Here is a 22,228-nt window from a genome sequence, read left to right as displayed (position 1 = left end):
CATGTTTGAGAAAAGCCAGCTGTGTCCAGGTTTGAGGGTGCTCTATCTCTTTTATGCCCTCCTACACAGGTCTTCTATTGCTCCCATGAGATGTGACCGTTGCCGCGGCAGGCAAGCAACCTTTCAATGATCTGCAGAGGAGATTGTCACTATTTGGGCAGTGTTGAAGTGCGCCGACTTCCCAGAGTTGGTTGATGAGGAAAGAACTGAGAGGAGTCTGAGAAGTCCGTTCAATACCAAATATTTATTATTGAAATGCAAACAGATATATCTGGAGACATGCACAGCACAACGGCCTAACAGCAAATCTGCTGTTCTTCCGCTAAGCCTGAGTATATATTTAGGAGACCGCACCCCTGCTGTGTCTTGTATAGATATCCATACATGGTGAAGTCAGTTTATGTAGCATGTTCTAGTGCGCCTTAAGGGCTGTAAAAGTGTGTGTGCGTTCATAAGAGAATCATATCATGCAATATCACTGTAGGGTTGTGTTGTATATCCACAGCAGGTTAGGGCGTTCTGCATCACCACACATTGCTGCCAGTGACTACAGATAGGTTTCCACAACCACAACCAGCACCTTTATAATATTGTGTCTCCTTCAGAGTGGAATGTGGCCTTCCACAGATTATAGAGCTGGAAAACATGCACCCTGCTGAAGTGTCCTTGGGCAAGTCATTGGATCCCTATCAGCTGTAGGGCTGCTGATCATTTTCAAGGGTGGGGAGTCAAAACAGAGTTCCATCACATGAATCAAAGAGTATCTCAGTGTTGCTATTTCTGTTGGGTTCATGTGTAAATATGAACAACTTTCACTTCAGTTGGCTTCAAAATCCTGTTTGTGATTGTGAGACAGTGCAGCCTGTAAGAAGAGCTCCTCATTCTCAGCAGGTATCTCAATGCCCTTCCTCAACACAGTGTCATACATATATGAATGTGTCTTTGTGTGAAAATATTGTCTGTAGCCTCTAGCACACACGTTTGGCAGATCCCAAGCGCTCTAGTTCCCATGCCGGTTTTGTAGATGTCACACCAACCTCAGGCTTCCAAGACGCCAATGCTACAATATATTTATTGCTGCCCATACAAGGAAACATCTAGGAGTTTTCTCACAGGGGTGATCTCACTGTGAATAGACCTGCCTTTGTCTCAAATACTTCTACAGGCATAGTGTGGCTTTGTTTTCCCCTCGCAGATGCCACTCAAAGAAAGAGTGTAGTGTTTTTATGTATGATTGTTCTGAGAGGGCAACTATGTGTCCCGTGCAGTCCTGATCTTGGATTGCTCAAGGAAATTATGTTAGGTCAAGAAGAATGAGGCTGATTTAGGAAAAGATGGAGAGGTGTTTGTCGGGGTTTATAGGAGCCTCCTGGGACATGATACTGCCTTTGTGGGGTTATGGTCTCTCCTGCGGAAGTATCTCGATCGGCGTGATGAAGAATATAAAGCACCTGGTGCTCTACCCACATTGGCCACTTTACCCCCGAACATTGATTGTCCAAACCAGATGAAGGGCACTTTCCCCTGTATTCTCCCCTGACGACAAGCCTGGCAACCTTAAAAAGTCCTCCAGGTCCCCTTTTGATCTTTTTGACCAGTTGAAAAGTTTAGTGGACCAAGACTGATGGTGGCCGGGACCGGGTGCGAGTGGGCGGGTTGTGTCTCTTGTCTTTCTTTATTGTGTCACGGTGTTTTTGATTGATTACACTCCCATCGTTTCCTTTATCTTCCTGTCAAACCAACGGCTTTTTTTCAGGGGAAGTGGCGGAGCAGCCCCCCCCCCGCCATTCCTTTCCTCTCCAAGCCCACTCCACTTTCTCCAGATGGCATCTGCTGCCCACACATCTGCATTGTGTGCCAATCATGCACACCGACTCCAAAGCCTTTGTTTGAGCAGACACACACACGCACAAGCTCACTACTCAAATAAACTCACACAAACTTGTGTTATAGAACCAATATAGATTTTAGTCAGTTATGTCCCAACATAGCGGACATTAAAAAATCTTTGACTCAGGATATTGGTCTGTGAAATCATATCTGAAATTTTTTTAACATAATTAGGAAAAATCTGTTTAGAAAAAACTGAAATAACCCATGCTAAAAAACTACACTTTATGTTGTCCAACAAGAAGGAACCACTCAGCTGCAACAGTTTGTCTTTTAACTTCCTGTCTACACCGGATCTGAGGGTGTGTGTCATTGACTTGGCTGCTTTTAACAACCTGTGCCTGCATTTTAGCAATTATTTGACCACTTTTACAATATAATGCATAGCGTGGAGGACTGCCATGGCTGGAGGAAAATGAGAGACTTTCTTCCATAGCAGCCTTACAAACATCAGCTGCTATCTGCGCTAATTAGGTCAGTTCTCTTGAACATACATACAGTCATTGTGCTATAAATAATAATCATGATGACTGGTCAGAATGTGCTAGTATTTGTGTTTTTCATATGTGCATATACTGTATACAAGGATGGGTAAAATACATCACAATGTATTTCAAAATATGATGCCAAATACCTTAATTTTAAGTGAATCATAATGCATTTCAAAATACAGCACTGATGTGTCAAAATAAACTACTCTAGTTTTGCATTGCAGAAATACTAAAAATACTTTTCCAAGGTACCATGAAATCACTATGCAAAATCGACTGGCCTATTTGATCTATCCCTTCACCACTCAGTTGATTAAGTGACCAATGTTTGAGAGCAACAGCTTTCCTCTACCTAATGAGTCATGCGATAAATCTGACATATGCAACCAGTTGACAGATTAAATATTCACATATCCCTGTGATCACCCAGATGAAGGTTATTTTTAAAATAACCAACAGTTTAATGTTTAAGTAACAGTTTGCTCAAACTGAAAAGCTTTGTTATTTTTTTCATGCACAACCAATGAAATCTTAACTGAAAGTAGCAAGCTAATGTTAAATGACAAAATCCTATTTTGTATTTCAAATAAGTATTTTAAATACATGTATCATAAATACTACCTGACTGTATATTACCACTAGATATCATAACAGCGGTTGATGGAAAACACAGTTTTGAAAACCTGAATATCTGAACACAGGCTGTATCCGCACACAGGATCAACGTAGCCAAATGTAGCAAAGCGTCCCTAAGCGACATTGGGCATGTTAGAACCCCAATAAGAGGAGGTGACATTAACACCCTCCTTGTCCAAAGGGAGAGTTTTCACACCTCTTCACTTCAGATTATGACACCAAGTGGACTAATTCAAGAATATGAAAAACAGAGTCTTCTTCTTCTGATCCCTGAGGTGGTCGCCACAGCAGATCATCTGTTTTTATCTCGCCAGATGCCCTTCCTGATGCAACCATCCCCATTTATCCGGGTTTGGGACCGGCACCGGCACAGCAATGCACTGGCTTGTGCATCCCCAGTGGCCGGGGATCAACCCAGGGTTCAGTGTCTTGCCCAAGGGCATTTTGACATGTGGTAAGGAGGAGGTGGGGATCGAACCGCCAACCCTGCAATCAGTCGACAACCAACCACCTGAGCCACAACCACCCCAGGAATATGAAATAAAACATTTATTGTAAACACTGAATTTGTAAATTTAGCCATATTGTGGATATAACCTCTGGTTGATTGCAATACAGGGTTAGTGTACATTAATAGAAAAATATGATGGATTTGCATGAAGTTTTTCTTTTTAAATATACTATTTAGTGCTTTTAATTATGTGCAACACTTCTTGTAACTTACAACTATTCTGGATTTACTGATGATTTGATGTGTTCATTGTAACCGCACGTCCTCAGTTTTTGATGTAATTGTGTCTGGTTGAAGATTAACCACACCTCTCATCATAGAGCCATCATCAACCTACTGGTATAAATATTTATCTAGTAACCATTTAAAAACATTTTGACCTGATGAAAATCCTACTGGGATTGAAACGTTGTCTACTTAAATAAATCATTTTGTGGTTTGGAGTCAGGCGTTACTGCTTCCTTCATGCTGATCTCTAATAACTTTGCACCTACTGGTCTGTGAAAGTGCCCAGTCTTTCGCATCTCTTCAGGAAGTGTACCACACATTTATTGTCAACGAAGCAAAAACCTCCAGCCCCCCTCCACCATCTAATCTTCTCCCACCTCCCTTCATACAGTTTGGGCCATTGTTTCAACTAAAGCCCCTAAAGTCCCTCCTGCTGTCCTGTGACCCCAGGCTACAGGCCCTGCCCACCGCCTTCGGATCTCCAGCTTCACGCAGTGTTCCTCGGGCCCGCAGTCAGGAAGACAGTCCCCGGAGGTCAGAGCGAGTGGGAGTCTGAGGAGACCAGAGCAGAAAGGGAAGAGGAGATCAAAGGAGCAGCAGGAGAGCAGCTCTGAACCGGAATGTCAGAGATGAGATAAAATCCACTGGACTGGAAATATTGCTCACACAAACACACTGATGCACACATGCGCATGAGCTATATATAGTTATTTTTTATGTATTTCAACACGATGGGACATGTTTTAATCTTTGCCTTTAATCATCCAAATCTCCAGAGGACATTTTGAAGTCACATAAATCTCCTGTTAATTCTTCTAACTCATTTTAAGTCCATCAAGTGAATTGCTGATGATCAATTGAAAACGTATGAATCTGTCATCAGTGTTACTACAGTATATTATCTCCAGCATTCTCTATTAACTTTGTGCCATTGGATATCCTTTATGGAAGTCTCCGCTTTAATACATACCTTCTTTTTTCAGCATTTCTTTTTGCCTGTCTCCTGTTTATATCTTATCAGGACAGCGTTTGGAAATGTTAACGAAACAAATGTCTGACTCACGTCATGCCTGTCTTTATCTATCAAACTGTGACTTGGCCAGTCACTTTCTTTTTTACATTTAAATGTAAAGCATTTGGCTGCCGCTGACATCCAGAGCAATTTACAAACCTGCCCAGTATTCAGCATTAATAAAGCACCAGCAGTTTGACTGGTGGCAATCAGATGTACTGCTCTTCTTATATTCCCAGCAGTGTTTAGAGATAACAAAAATATTCAGTGTGTCTCAGTTTTTCTTTTGCAGCACTTCCAGTCTGAAGTCTGTTCCTGTGACATTTTTAATCGGATGTAGGCATGGCTGTCCAAGCAAGTGGACCACAATAGACCACTCGCTAAGCCCCCTCCCCCACACACACCTTCACCCCCTAGTTACTGTTGCTACCTGTCAAGCCTTCCGTTTTCAGGCACATGATTATACAATAATGTTGGCAATTTTACCACAAAAAATTTGCTGTTCACTTTGAAACAATGGGTCCTGTTTCTTGTCAGCTGAAAGCACAACTGTCGCTGCCAGATTTTTTCAGCTGTACCTAACTTAAGCCAATGCTAAATTAGCTGATTTTTTTTTTAAACGAAAAGGTCGTAACCTGGCTCAACAGTAAGTGACAAAACCGGGAAACCACACAGTCTGAAAATAATAATAGATATTTATAATTATTATATATTTCTAAGTAAATTAAGCAAAATATACAATTGTAGGTGTCTGTCAGATCAGTATGTATGCAGTGTATGTGTGAGTGGAGTGTATGGGTGTAGAACACAAAGAACAAAACAGAACAGAATCACTCGGCAAGCCAGGAGAAGAGCGGAAGTCAAATCATCATGCAGGCTCCTTTATAGCCAGCTGAGCCCCGCCTGCTCAGGTGTGTTGCATCTCACACCAGGTATCAACTCCACCCACCAATTACCTGGATTAAAGGGACAAAACACAGCAAGATACAAAGAACAAGAGAGGGCCCAAATCTGGGGCTGTCACAGCAACATGTCCTCGTACCCAAACGTCAAAATATTTTGTTTGTCAAAGCCTCTAAAAATGACATATACGACCATTTCCCTAAACAATATAAATGACTGTTGGAAATTAATGCTCCAGTGACAGGCGTAACGGACCTTAAATACGTGACGTAAGTTATGTGACGTTAAATGTGGTTAAAGGGTCGCCAAAAAAAATTCTTCAGCATGGTGTGGGAAGTTCACTCTGAAACCCTCCATCAGCCGTCCACCATGCAGCTTCCATCCCCATGCCCCATGCCACGTCGCTGGCTGTTATCTGACCTATTCGTGCCCCTGCCACCCAGCTCTACCCCCTGACGGCAGTGTGTCAGTCAATAAGCATCACGGCAGGTCCGGCAGTCGAGCCCAGCAGGCGCAAGCTCGCTCTGTGGTTGTGGAAAAACAGCCGAGCGGCAAGAGATCCTTTGTGTCATATCAGAATTACCTGAGGGTTTTCAAAGCGGGCCGTTGTTGTGTCTACCCTGTTGTTTACCACCCTTCATTTTCCAGTCTTGAGTTGTTGTTCTGGGAAATGCCACTGGTTTGAGAATCGACAGCAGGAGGTATGTGCTCACACAGAGAGGTTCTCTAATGCCACACTGCAATATAACTTCCCAGATCAAGACATATCGAGGTTACACGCCTTTCTCTGGCAAGTCTGAAAGGAAAAAATAGAAAGTGCAACTGAAATGTGCATTTAATGGAAACCTTTATTTCTAAGACTGTGACTAAGGTGCATGATTTACAAGTTGCTGTGTCTTGCTTTATGGGGCGTAAAGGTAGCGACGTTGTATCAAAGTCACAAATTACTCTTTGTAACCCCATGACAATCTGCTTATCGTACTGTTTTGTTATAGAGGCATCATTTTTGGATGTTAGGGGGCTGGGTAATGATCCAGCAAACCCTCATCTGGCTGCCAGATTAAGCTGCTGCCGTTAGATGCATTTAGATGTCTGTGGCGGCACAGTCACTCAACGCTTAAAGCATCAACACAAGCTACAAATCAGCTCCAACTCTAGGCAGCTTTAGAATTTTTATGTGAAAGATTACACGCAATAGACATTTGGCAGCCGCAAAACGGAATAAGCACTCCAGGGGAGATGATTTAAGGTGTCTCAAAGTTATTTTATGGTGTGGTGTCAGACACTTCGGTGCACCTCCTAATCATCATACTTAGAGAAAGACAAGGAGGTGGTGCAGTGACGGCCAGCGTTTGTATGTGGATGCCTCCATAAAGGACATTACCCTAAGTCTTGGTGTGATAGCAACGGTGTGTGTGCATGTGCACATGTGTGAATGTACACATGGATTATTTGTGCACTTAAACATGCATACATTTCAGTCATATTGCATCAGTTAAAGTCATGTACAGACCATCTCTCTCTCACTCTGAGATATTGTTTTGATTGTGAGTTTAGGACTCAGAGCACAGATGCAGACGCAAGCATCACAGTCACACACAAACTGACACTTGGCTGAACCAACGAGCTTGACGGTGTGACTTGCTGAAGGAGTTTGTGTTCCAACTGATGTCATCTCCTAACTTAGTGAGAATCAAGAGGAGGCACAGAAGGTAGTGGGAGTTTATAAGCGCACAATGAGCGTTTGGTCCTTCAGCTGTAACTCACAGACAAACTGGTACAAATGAAAGGTGTGATGTGAAGAACTGTGGTTCCTCAATATCATAGCTGTAACCAAATCATGGTCAATTAGTACGCCATCTCATTTCAGTGGTATTACTGAAGTTTAAATGGAGGTTTACCAAAAAAAACACATTTTCCAGATAAAAAAAGCTTCAGTTCCATTTCAAAAAAGCCCCCTCTTCCTGTTTTCAGCCATAAAACAATCAAACTTTACTGCCAAAGAGAGCCCAGTGTCACAACAAGTAACATGCATAACTGGCAAGAGGCCAGCAAATTTATGTGGTAATGATTTATTGATGTTTAGTGGCTACACATACGGTGCTGTCTTTAACTGAATGAATTCATCTGCTTATTCATTACATAAATTGATGCCGATGATGCTAAAAAAAAATAAAGACGACGTAAATGTGAGGGGTAGTAACAGCCTGAGACAATCAGACAAAAGGACAGTTACAACAGGACAGAATGCATTATGAAGCCCAGTATATGATTTTAAAACAGATTTTTGGTTGCAATAAATAATTGTTTTCCCAATTATATGGAGAAAAGAAAACCTCCCTTTGTCTTGTTGAGGTGTGTTTGGAGGTAAAACCTGCTCAAAGCAGAGCCAACACCTAAAAGATGGATTTCACACCGTTATCTGTATTAACGCAACAAATCAAGCATAAGCCGAGTAGTATCACATTTTACCAAGTGGGGGATTTTTTGCGAATGATGATTCAGATGAAGTCACAGATGTCTTTCACACACATCTTTTCCATCAACCTGTTGCTGCTGCAAAGGGTGACACAGGGTGGAAAGTTAACAGACTTCAGCGTTGATACATTTGCACAGACAAAATCTCCACCCAAGCTGCTTATAATTGTTGTATTTGCTAATTCAGTCCCTGGTTGGGATGCATCAATCCAATCCGCTGGATACTGACTTTATGAAGAGGATTGAGTATCAGCCAGACGTGACTGATCCACATTGAATACAGTTTCTAAATTAATGTAATTATCCATTCATGGTAGGCCACTCGTCTCATTTTGCCTTATGTTAAAATTATCCCGATGGGTTCCATGCAATGAGGTATGCAGATTTAAAATTTGTATAACGCATAAAATCTTGAAACTCAGTGTGAGTCAACATGATAACCTCTGTCTGTTATTCCCCTATACGAGCCAAATTGACTTCATCGATCGGTTCACTCCAAACTCATTCACATAGTTCGTAGGCTCAGTGAGGCTGCAAACATATACATATGTAGAACATCATTTGCAGTCTCCAGTGAAAGCAGAAGAATCACTAAATCTGACAATGTGACAAGAGAAAAAACACAGTGTTGAGGTTTATCTAATCTTTTACAGAGACGCAGAGATGCTATGCTAAAACATTTTGGTCAGACCAGCGATTCCTTTCCTCTCCTTCTCTCTCCCCCTCCTCCTCCTCCATCTCCTTCTCCCGGGGGCGGGCTGTTTTTGCACCATGGGTGTTGATGGGGGAGGTAGGGCTGAGCATGGTAATCACCTAAAGGTGGGCTGGTTGCTATGGCGTCCCGCCGCTGCACAGTGACAGCAGCGAGAGCTTATTGAGTTGCACAGAGGAGGAGAGAGCTGTCGAGCTGTCGAGAGCACTGAGGATTACACACACATACACACAACACAGTCTGACTTACTATACCTGTGAAGACCTATTAGCTGCATTAGTCCTCTGACATGACTCCTAACCCTAAATCGAAACCTTAAATTAGTCCCTTGAAAGAAACAGAGGGACAGAAAAATTACCTTGCAATATGTGTCTCTTCTTAAAAATGTCTATTACTGTTAGAAGTACAAGAACACACACATGCACACACTGAGCATGGGCACACTAATAGCCACGTAGACACGCAACTTGCACAGTCAATGTTCAGAAACACATGCAAAGACGAAAACAAACTCATTCAAAATAAACATATTCACCGAGAAACAGAGTCATCCAGGGCAACTGGCAGCTGCCCACATATTTGCTTGAAATAACCATATTCAAACACACACACACACACAGATGGGGAGAGAGAGACTGATCAAGCGAGGGAGGGAGCAGGGTCCAGTCACACCAACCATCTAAGACACACAGCAGCACACTTGCAGTCCGGGACAATATGTGCTGATAACAAACTGCGTCAGCCTGGCACAAAATACCAAGCTGAGGAGCTGTGGGCTACAGATGCAGCCTGCTGTCTCCCAATGGACCCAAGCTAACACAAATAGTCATTGAGACATGTGCTGCAAATATAACGAGGAAAAGAAGAAGAAGAAGAAGAAGAAGAGGTTTATTTTGCCAGAATCCTAACATGCACACTTGCACGCATGCGCACACAAATCCCTAATAAATTCACCACTCTTTGATTCTTATTCAGATGATCCCTCCTTGCACACACACAAACACACACACACACACACAGTCAAGCTTAAGCACGCACACAGGTAGCACCTCTGTGCCAAAATAACAATTACCTATCCTGTGCTGTGAGATAGAAGCCTCTGGCCCCTGGAGCAGCCGCCTGTTATTACTTATGTAAATATCGTATGGCAGTGTCTCTATCCAATTTGGAAAAGAATGACAGCATGTATGTGTGTCTGTGTGTGTGTCTGTGTGCCGGGGAGTTTCATCTGCATAGGCATGAAGGTAAGAGTAGAGGGTGTGTGCTGTGTGCGCACTTGTGAAGACAGAAGGTATTTCAAGTCATTTCAGTCTAGTGACATTGGGAGGCAGAAAGATGAGATGACGGAGATCATGGAAGAGAGATCCATACCTTTAGAATAGAAATGGTTTTGTCATTGAAACAAAATCATTCTGAAATGACACTGTCAGGTATTGGTTTTGCTTTTGAGAGGAGAGATTATATTTCAAGATGATAGTTATCATTTGAAAAAAGCAGTTGTGAAAGAACAAAAAAATTCCCACACGCTGACGATCACCAACAGCCCAGGTACCATATAGTATGAGCATAGCCTAGGACTTTTTGGTACTGTAGCTTGTTCTGTTTACCATAGCATTATGAAGATGCTTTATGTAGATATGAATGAAGCAAATGCTACATTTGAAGGACACACCCATTCTGTTACTCCATTAAAACTGAAATAATGGCTGCTGAGTCCTCTATATGCGTTTCCTACTGTTATACTATCCAGTGTTGGGATTAACATGTGTCTTCTGTGTCAGAGGCTCACTGTTTTGTATTTTGTATTGTCACAGTGATACCTTTTGTGGTCATGAATGGTATATGTTAAATGTTTTGATCCAATGCACCTATGAGACTTTCAGGTGTGCAAAACCTTGTTACAGCTTTGGTTATAAAATGAAGAAAGTGCGATATTAAAGCAGAACTAAATGATGCCAGATGATTACAGATTCCATGCTTTGGGACAAAACCTTGACTAATGGCAGAAGGTTGTGGAAATGATGCAGTATGACAAGACTTTGAGTCTATTTAGCCAATTCCACTTCTTAGTTTATTGAGCTACCATTTAACATTCACTAAGTAGCACTGCACACCAAGTGCAGCTGAGCTTGAATGTCTTTGGCTCTTCTGGTATTTGGTCATAAACCAAAGTATGGGACTAAAGTATTCTTTCTGATGAATGCGATGGATGAAAAATGAGGGATCACCAAAATTATTACAATTTTCATCTAATAGTTGGTATTCCTCTCAAAACCATAAATGTAAACCTTCTGGTGGTGCCAGAGTAAACATCAGGAGATCACCAAAGTCAGTAAGATTCATCCTTTTGGGAGCATGAATGTCAATGTACAAAATGTCATGCCAATTCATCCTAACAGTGAACGAGACATTTCTGACTGCACCAAAGTGTTGGTCCGCCCAATCAACGGACATTGTTGTCTTTGGAGCCTATTAATATTGCTAAAAAAACAACAACAAAGATACTCATCCACCTTACAAACAGCACAATATCCGATGTTATAAAAATGTTGCATATTCTATATAATATCAATAACACACTTGTACTGTACAGTACAAGTTCAAATTAACATACAAGAGCAATAGCTGAAGCTGTGATGGTGGAAGCAACAGCATTTTACAATAAAGTTCAATAAATGAATCTAATTTTCTGTTACATCCTGGTTATCTGTCTGTCGACATTAAAATTTATAGTAATATTTTGGCAACAATGTGTATCAACCCATTGCTATTTTTAGCATCTTGCATCGCCTGCTGCACAAACCTGCAGTCTCTCTTTGAGTGAGCCCTGCATTAAGCCACTTGAGCCACACTGAATCCACTTACAGCTAAAAGCAGGTGGGCTTCCATCCATCCCTCCACTATATGTACGGATATACCTTTGGAGTGTAGTCCCCTGTGTCCCCCTGGCAACCTAACCTCCGCAATAAAACCCCCTGTCCTCCTCTCCAGTTCCCCCTCAAAGGTTGCAGGTAAATGGGGTAATCTCCTGGCCCATCGCCCCCTCTCTCTGGATGGATGAAACTCAAGCCCCCCCATTGCTGCATTCAGCCTCCCATCCTGCCTACTCCCAAAAAGGCCCACCTATTTCTCTCTCTCTCTCTCTCCTTCTCTCTCTCCCTCTCCTCCTATCTAATCACAGTCCATTAGCCGCCCCATTAAAATTCTTTTGTCCAATTTGGGAGGAATGCTACCCTCGTGGAAAAACAGAATGAAGCCACAATAGGGCCTTTTCAAATCGTGCTCGACTTTTATTACTGAGAGTCGCTGAGGAGTGCCACCCACCTCTAAGCACCACTATGTCTTCTAGTTACTCTGAATGTATGTGTGTGTGTGTGTGTGTGTGTGTGTGTGTGTCTGTATGTATTACTGCTTGGGTTAGAGAGAGAGGAGTCCATTGAAAATGCAAGCTGTGCTGTGCATTATATTCATGACACATGGAATTCAATGCAAAAGACAATATAGTATGTTCAAAAAACAAAATTGGACAGTTCTCCACATACAATTGTGATTGTGTAGATTGTGCATGATTAGACCATTGCCTGTTGGCTACTTTTTATGTTGCACTTCTGGATAATGCGTCCCTTTTTGACCAAATAGTAATATGATCTAAGCTCAGGAACTAAGCTCACAAAAAATCCCTATTGTGCATTACTGTTTGTATCTTACTGCATCCAATTATGGATTAAAAACAACTGTGTTGTTTGAGACTCAATTTTCAAACAACACGCAGAAGTAATCATGTTTGAATGGATGAAAACAATGGTTGCAAAGAAGATCTGCAGCGACAATTTTCACACATGACATGACAACACAGTCATCACATAGTTCTTTGTATTTAATGTTAGGCAACACTAACGTTTAAATGGTGATGAGATGGAAAGGAGACCGAAATCTCCGGAGAGCCTGTCTCTAAAGTAGCAAAGTTCTCTAGAGTGTTTGATGTTTTTTTATTTCTTAATTTATACGGAATCACATTGAATCAGAGAGCAAATAATTCACTCGCTAGCTCTCTTGATCACCATTCCCTCTGTCTTGTTTGCTAATGCTCGCCCTCATTCACACACACTTTTCTTAATCTTGCTTTTTCGAATCATTAGGAAGTTATACTACAGGATGAATTTGTTTTTAATGCTATTCATTACAAGAAATGTCCACCCCTCATTCTAATATCAATACCAGTGGCACCCTAGGCAAACCCATTTTTCATGCAAATTACATGAATAATATCTATAAAATAATTTATTTATACCCAAATCCTGTCACCAGATCAGCATGTACACACATGGGACACGTCCCTCACACACACACACACACACACACACACACACACACACACACGCTGACAAGATGTGCCATAATGCTTTCTGCCCGTCACTGCCTGCCTCTCCATCCCAAACTCTGCTAGTTTGCAAAGCTTCAGTTTGCTTTATTGGGATGAATGTCAAAAGAACAATATTGCCAAAGCTTCAAGGTTAATACAAAAGAACAATTCTATTCATACAGTTCATTTAATCAATAAAATAATAAATAGAACTGTGAATGTGTGTGTGTGTGTGTGTGTGTGTGTGTGTGTGTGTGTGTGTGTACCATAGTTCAGTATTATGTAGAAGTAATTTTATATTTAGGGTCAATAAAGGAACCCATTTTTTTAAAATCATTATCAAAGGAGAAGAAAAGTATTAACAGTTAATACACATGCCTATTTACACATGTATTAGAATGATTAAAATATAGTGAAGCAACACGTAAGGGTGTTTCAGTTGAAATAAGGTTTTGCATTAACTACAGTAAATGCATATCAATTAAATACAGTACACCCATGTTGTCCAGGCAGGGGAGAAGAGGGAAAAGGGAAGAGAAAGCGGAAAGACAGTGGTTAGTGCGTTTTGGTATTGTCATGTTTACAGATGTTAATAATATGCTGAATCAAATTACACAAGGCCTTTTTAGGACCTAGGTGAAAGAACTCTTTAGGGAAAGTTGCTTTGAATGCTGGCACACTAAGCATTTATGGTGTTACTTTGTAGATGTCACAATACATTTGGCATTAATAGCAATGCTATTGGACTTTAAAAGCAGCGGTAGGTTTGGCAAGGGCATATATTGAGTTCTGCTTTCTGCTGTTTTATCTTGTTTTTATTTTCTTTTTAACTTTTTTTAATTGTATTATAAAATATTATAAATGTCTTTTTATATTGCCCTGTGTTTCTTTTATGGTTTATGTAAAGCACTTTCAATTGCCTTGTTGTTGAATTGTGTTATACAAATAAACTTGCCTTGCCTTTATTGGCTGTCGGGCTGGTTTTGGCACACAGACATGGCAACCTGTGTTTAACTGCACATAAGTTGCAGCAGTCACATTCGTGTTTCACCAGTGAGTGATATTCGGTACTGAAAGAGTTGGGTTATGCTCGTTCAGAGTCTTTTTCAGACAGTCGATCCTGAAATTCCAGTAGCGTTGCACTCGGTTGTTCACATGAAAAGTGACACAAATATGAAAAGACCCAGTCGCAGGACTGTCATAGATCCAGCTAATCATTTTATTCGGTCCGATACAAGATAAAACTAAAACTTAAATTCTGTTTCATTCAAATAACATATTTGCAAAACAGTAAATTACAGTGAAGAGAAAGAACAAAATAGTGAGCGTTTTGTTGCCTTGTCTCATGTAAAAACTGTGTCCCAATCAAAGTTGTTGCTCTTTAATCCTTTACTAGTCTCAGTATTCCTGATATTGTTCCTGTGTTCTTTGGGCTCCTGAGTTCCTGGCACTGTTTGCCAACCTCAGTTCATTGCTGTATAAGTCTACATTGCTATATGTTAGGCTGGGCTGTCTAGAAGCAGACACGGAGGCACAGTTGGAAACAGGTGCAGGGGTTTTATTGAACAACGGGTAGGAATGGTGCTTTGAAATCCTTTGTGAGACTGGGGCTGAGTGCGGGCAGATAGGCGAGAGGCTGGTCCAAAAAACAACTGGTCTCAGGCAGACAGGCAGGGATTCCAGAACCGAAGCAGGTCTCTGGAGCAGGAGCAAAAAATATGCAAAGTCAGACAAAGATCAAAACAAGAGATTCAAATGGCAAACTAGGCTAAACAAACTCTAAGGCTGGCTGTAGCGAGTGTTACCACTTGGGTGAACGGACGATTTGGAGACTGGTTGGAAAGCCAAGATTTAAGACAGGAGAGGTGATTGCAGAATCTACTTCAGGTCAGTAGGAAGCCACAGGTGACCTGATGAGGAGAGAGAGAACCAGGAGCGCTACGGTCACACAACACACAGGACAGACAGATGACAAAAGAAAAATATAAAGGAGATGGAAAATAGACAGAACACACTAGGACTGAGGAAGCAGCGAGCCAAATCATGACACTATATGACCTTACACGCTGTCTGCTCATTTAAAACAGTCTCCTCAATGTGTTTCAGTGAAATAAACCTGACATCAAAAAAATCAGTCTATCGTGCTGTATAAGAAGTAGCTGTTTGAAATGTTGGGCCTTATTTCATGCTCAGTTATGCCATCAAACACTGCACTGAATTGATGTCACGGTTTAGTGAACGTCTTGTCTTACTGCTACAACTGTTACTAGTTCGTCCAGTGTGTCTTTGTATTTGTATTTAGTGGCGCGTGGTGATGTGGATGTTCGTGGATTTGTTTGAGCCTATCACAAACTTCATTTGTCCAATCCTTAAAGAGTGTGTCTGGTTGCTCAAATAGCTGACCAGTTTGCTGAATTACAACTGGTGGGACTGAGATTAACCCAGCAGAACACGGGAAACCCCTTAAAAGTAGACGAGCGTGGGATCCAGAAAGCACACACTGATGCTGAACTGGCATACGCACACACACAGGCTTATCTGTCAGCATTCTGGGACACAGGCTGCAGACGACAGGCAGGTATGACAGGCCGAGACATGCTGATAACAGATAGGACTGGCCATTCGATAGATGGTATATGTGTGTGTGTGCGTGTGTGTTTGACAGATGGAGGAAGAATTTTTACCAACCACACTGTAACTACAGAATGTACTTAAATGTGACTGTATGACTGTTTGAATGTTCGTGTGCCCGAACGTCATTGTGTGTTGCTCAAGGGGGTGGGCTTCCATTACACCTTCCACATGGTAATTACTAAAATGAGGCCAGCACTCATAGGAGGGAGGCTTTCCATTACCAGTTCCCTAATATGTAAGAAAAGGGTGCGTGTTATGTGTGTGTGCACAAATGTGTATGACGGCCTATCATAGCTGACTGGTGTGTTTAGTGTCATTAATGCTCAGTGCCTGCAATGTTTTGCTGTTTGTCCATTAACAAAACACTCACAAACAGATTATGACAAGCACGTATAAAGTGGGATAGGAAATAGCTTGGAAGTCATTGCATATATGTGTGTGTGTGTGTGTGTGAGAGAGAGAAAGAGAGAGAGAGAGAGTAGGTGAGCATGAGTGTGAGCAATACATAGTTTGGATATCCTCAGTATGAATGCGAGTGGGTGGGAAAGGTGAAGGGCGGGTGCACATTGAGGAAAAGTCTCAGCATCTGTGTGTGTGTATGTGTCCTATACACTATAAGCCTAGATGTAATCCAGAGCAGGAAGCAGGGCAGGGCGTTACAGTAGGTGTTAAAGCTCCACTGCTTCCCTGAAACACTGCTGTTGACTGTTTCACTCAGTGCCCGCTAATATGCAGCCCCTATTTGGTTTCAGTGCCACGGCCCACAGAGCTCCTCCAACCGTCATCGCCGGTGCAGAAACCAACCAACCGTACACCCAAGGTCGCTCTGCGCTGAGACACAGCAAATAAACGAGTCAGTTCATTTATAAAAATGTGAGATTGTGTGCAGCAGTGCAGAAATAGCTAAGTGATAGAGTAATGTTTCTGCGAAGTGGCAGCCCTGTTGAAGAAATAATGCCATTAAAAAATACGTTAAGACGTAAGAACTCGATGTTTTAGCTCATGGGTTAATTCTACTTGCCTCGTCCCTGACTTGAATGATTACACCACAAAAGGTTTCACAGCAGATGTTTCGATCCTGAGCTCCATATGGTTATGTTTTTCTATGACATGTATCCCACGTTTGTCCCCTTTTGACAATCAGGAAATTACATGTCATGTTATTTCCTTGCTCTGAGTGCTGTATTGCTGAATTGGTCGAAAAGAAGACAATGTGATGTATCACAACGTGTCAAGAACTTCCTGTAACACAACTGTGGTATCATTTACTTCCTACTCCGATCACCACGACACGGGAACCCGGCTGTCTCTTCAAAGAACAAGACACATCAACACTAGTTCTTTGGCAGGCTTGTTGGACAGGGTCTGGTCAATCGGGCAACTGCCTGTCAACATGATCTCAGGGCTTTATCACCCTTCTCCCTTTCCCAGACCTCCCATCCCCTCTTCATTCGCTGATAACGGCAGCAGTGCAGTGTGTTCGTATGGGGGAGTGTAGAAGAGAGCGAGCCTGTTGGTCCGTCCTGCTACTTTTCACTCTCTTTGACAGTCCTTCTTGTTTTAGACAGGCAGTGTTATCTGCTCTATAGTCTTCCTTTGATACACATAGACTCTGGTAGCATCTCCCAGGGTTACGATCCAAACAACTACACTTGACTAATTGGAGGATGTTTATTGAGTGAAATGAGGCTATAAAACTGACATCAGAGCAGTTGTTCCTTCCCCACTTTACTGAACCCCATACTGATATATCAGCAAGGGTGGAATGTAATTAATTACATTTAAACATACATAAATTTACAGTATTTAAATACTTTACTTGAGTGTTTCCATTTCATGCTACTTTATCTGATACCTGTAGTTACTATTTTTGCATTTTCTAATTTTACATTTTACAGTTTGGCTTCTAAAATGGTGTGCATTGTTCAGTGACAAAAGTGTGGAATTGAGTTTCATTTTCTTTTAAAAAAGTAGTGGAAAGTAATTATGTAGTAATTATGTACTCACTGTACTTCTAGCAAAATTAGGTACTTTGCTTGAGTATATATATATTTCATGATTATGCATTATAAATTACTTTCTAAAAATAACTTTTTTAAATGTGCCTTATCCTGTCTCATTCATTTTTAATTTTCATAAACATAACATAAAACATAAACAGTTTTATAAGATTGAAATATTCTTACTGCACTGCAAAGGTTTTCAGGACTGAAGTGTAGACAGAAATGTTTGTTTTGACAGTTTTGCAGAACTGCCAAACACATAAAAATGTGCTCCACCTCAGCCAAGTTACATAATAAAGCTGGGGTAGGCAGGATGGAAGAAACTCAAATCCAACCAAAACAATACCCCCCAAGCCAGTCAGTCTTTTCATTTGGGCCAAAGGAAATGATTGGCTGGGCTTGTTACAGACTTGTGACAGAATATAATTTCAGCAAATATTTAAAAAAAAAAAAAAAAATGAAAGGGACCTTTTTACTTAACACTTATAGTTTCCTTTTTTTTCTTGTCTTTATCATGATACTTTCGCTTGAGTAAGTTTTGAATGCAGTAATTTTTGGATTGTTGTACTGGCACTTTTACTTAATTAAAGCTCTGGAAATTTCTTCCACCATTACTGTACAATATGTCTTTCTCCACTCGCTCCCTAACAGATGACATCACATGGTCAAATTAAAAAGTGCTGAAACCTAACCTAGACAGACCTAAAGTAAAGCTAACCTGATCCTGGCTCAGACGGCCACTTGCTGTCAGTGGAGTGTTTATTGGAGGGTGAATGGAGACAGTGGGTGGGTTTAGACAGAAGCTCTTGGAGATCAGTGAGGACTAACGGCTTGATAACGAGGCGAGCATTGGAGCTGGTGTGAGAACAGCAGTGGGGGGCGTTGAGTCGTTCGGGAACCAGCTGCAGTGACACTGTTTCTGGGGTAAAGTCGTCCTGGTGTGAGCCTGGTACCCACCACCCCCGAGACAATGCACCAGGCACAGGAGAAGGGACAAAGTCAACATTCCTGTAACTATTACAATAGCTACTCTATTTAGAATTTCACTAAAGTAGCGCAAAGTGTTGTAGGAACAATGGGAATATGTATTTGTATTTCTCCTGGTGGAGAGTATAACCTTCTCTTTGTTGCTGCAATGACCCACTTTCCCTTGAGGTATCATTAAAGTTTTATCTCATCTTAACTGTTGGAAAAGTTGCTTTGAAAGCATAATATATATCTCATTAATTTCCAAAGATGAGATTACACTCAATCTTTTCTGCAGAGAATAGTGTATGATATCAGCTTTTCTTCTGAGTTATGTACAGTCAAGTGACACAATAATGTTACACAATAGGTGTGTTGGTCCTTTCTGTTTCTGTTTCCACTATGAAGATATTAAGCAGCATGACATCATTGCCATTTGTCTTTACTTTGGAATGAGTAAAAGCACATGCGGAAACCCAAAAAAACAGCTTGACTTTTAAATAATCTATATGAGCACTCCAGTAAAAACATGATTCTAGATTAACTGTGTAGTCCCACAGTAACCTTTGTTGAATTAGTTGTTTCCTATTTCCTACATTACACGTCCCTTTCTCATTGTCTTTCTATTTATTCATGCATTTGTCAGGTGAGAGTCGATCATTTGAAGATGGTGTCCTCACTGTGGTGTCAGTACACACACAGATTCAGGCTGGCTGAAAGATGTCAGGGGGAGAACACACACACAAACACACTCGCACACAGGCATGTCATCTCCTTTAAATCTTTGTTTCTTACTATTATTTGACTACATGACCTCAGTCAAAAGCACATGCAAATGTTGACGATTTGCCTGAAACATGATTGGTTTGTTTGATCAATGTGTGTGACACACTACTTTAAATGCAGAAATCTGTTCCACTGATAAACTGACAAGGACAACAGGAGAATGCTAGATATTAAATCCATATATTGTACACCTTTAAAGGAATAGTTTGACATTTTTAAAATAATTATTCTTTGGTCAATTTTTACCTTTATTAGACAGGCAGGAAACAGGAGGGTATGAAATGAAGGTCCACAGCTGGAATCAAACCATGGACATTGCGGTTATGTGTCATGTGTCATGACACACGCAGGTAGCACACTGCTGAGTTGCAGAGAGAGCTGGAGGTGAGAAAAGAGTGTTTTTCAAAGAAAAAGTAGCTGCCTGCTCTGCCAGCTCTGCCTGTTGTCATTGGCTGGATATGGATGTCGAGTCTGCCGACTCCTCTAGATATTTGACATGCTAGATATCTGGCAGGCGTCTGATGTGTCAGCTGCGTCTTGTTAGCCGTTTTGATACATCGTTAAGTAGTTCACACATAACGACTGGCAACTGCCGATCAATCGCTGATTTACCCCTGATCACAGCCCGAATGTCGCCGAGCTCACCGTCAGACAAATCGGGCTAAAACTTGCGTAGTGTTAACTAGGCTTTAGAAGAAAGACTGGAAACAGCTAGCCTGTCTAAAGGTAAAGTACCAGCACCTCTAAAGCTCACTAATGAACACATTAAAGCCAATGTGTTTAATCCATGCAAACCTTAGTCATGGCCAAGAAATAGTACGAAAGAAAACCTATTAGAATAGCCTTTTGGACATTTTATGTTTGTAGGTCGATATACAAGTGACCTCTCCCATCCGTTTCCCCCAGCTTTTGCATAATTTTTAGTTTGATTACTTTTGCTAAGATAGTTTTCAACACCAGAAAGTAGTTCTTTAGGATTGAATTTGAATACTCTTACTGTAAACGCAGTATTTGAAAGGTAATGTCAAAGTGTATTTTTAACTGGAAAAAGCAGCAAAACAGTATCACATCAAGGCACAAGGTAACTTTATTTGTCATATTACAACAGGATTGTAAAATGTCCACTTAGATGCAGCTAGACTGGTTTACAGTACATGGACAAGAACTCTGAACAAGAAGTATTGAAGTGCTCAGGGGATAAAATAATTACATTTCCATGACAACTGAGCAAATTCAATCTGTTGTTGAAGACCCTAATTTGAGTTTGTTTTGTTAGTGTTCTAGAAAAGGGTTTTAAATAAACAAACTGGAAAAAGGAGCTGAAACTAGGATTTTATTTCTCAATGTAGCATCTTGAAAGTTCAATTTCCCTACATTTATCACTGACTTGTCAAGGTCTTCCGCCAAGCAGAGGGAGCAAGAGTTTGGAGCCAGGCACTGGCAGCATGAACAAGGTATAGGGCTCCTGCACATCGAGCCACATATGAAGCATGAACCAGAGCCTCAGGCAGCAGATTTTCAAATCAGGCTTTGTTATTGCAGGAGGCCGGGAAGGAGAGCAGATGCTTCGCTCATTCAATCATGTATGTCACGCCCCGGACTGCTCTCTGGCTGTGGAGATCAACCTCTCTACTGCCACCCCTCTTCCTGTAGCATGTACTCTCTCTGGCTGTCGGCGTCAGTCCTTACATGGTGTGTGTGGGTGTGCGTTACAGAAAAGATACATCTGGCATCGGGTGCTAATCTAAGCCAGGTGGTGGAAGACCCCATCACTGTTGTCACGAATGTGACAACAAACTGCCAGGCATCTCACACCCTACACTGACCCCACAACTAGGAGGAAATGTGTGTGTGTGTGTGTGTGTGTGTGTGTGTGTGTGTGTGTGTGTGTGTGTGTGTGTGTGTGTGTGCGTGCGTGTGTGTATATGATACAGAGAACTGAAGGTTTGTTTTACTGCTCTGTGTGTGTTTGTGAAAGAGACAGAAATAAGTAATAGAAATAAAGATATTAAAGTGGAATTTGTCTGTGTGTGTGTGTGTGTGTGTGTGTGTATCAGTAATCTTCCTATCCACAGAAGCCCACCCGTAACTTGGCACTATGAGGTGATCAGGGTCCCGGTGGAGTGTCAGCGGGTGACACCGGGCTGTTTACCTACCATGACGGATGGGAGTGGGGTCACCAGAGAGGCAAGCATTTCATCTAGCCACCTCTGACCAGCACACGCACACACGCACACACAGTTGAAGTCTAAGCCAATCTAATTCATTTTTCATTTCTCCTTTCTGCTCATTCATACGCTTTATCTTCTCTCTCAGTTTAATGCAACTCAGTTTCAAAGGCAGAATGTTAAAGTCTTGAGTTTGTCAGAAGGAAATTTTATTTCTTTTTTGTCAGCGCTCACTTTGAATGTAAATGATCAGTATTCATGGGAAAGGCTTTAAATTTAAAGATATGGGGAAATTATTTTTCTGACGTCTTCCTTTATTGACACAGAATGCTTCTTTTCACATGCCATGTGTTGGTGCTTATGATGAGTACAGACAAGATTACCATGGTTTTAATATGGAAAGGTTACACTACTATTTGGTAATTACTTAATGGAAGTCATTTATTA

The sequence above is a fragment of the Micropterus dolomieu genome, linkage group LG17 (assembly GCF_021292245.1).
Source record: "Micropterus dolomieu isolate WLL.071019.BEF.003 ecotype Adirondacks linkage group LG17, ASM2129224v1, whole genome shotgun sequence".
In the NCBI taxonomy this organism is placed as follows: Eukaryota; Metazoa; Chordata; class Actinopteri; order Centrarchiformes; family Centrarchidae; genus Micropterus; species Micropterus dolomieu.
The sequence above is the reverse complement of the archived record's forward strand: the minus strand, read 5'-3'. Positions refer to the sequence as shown.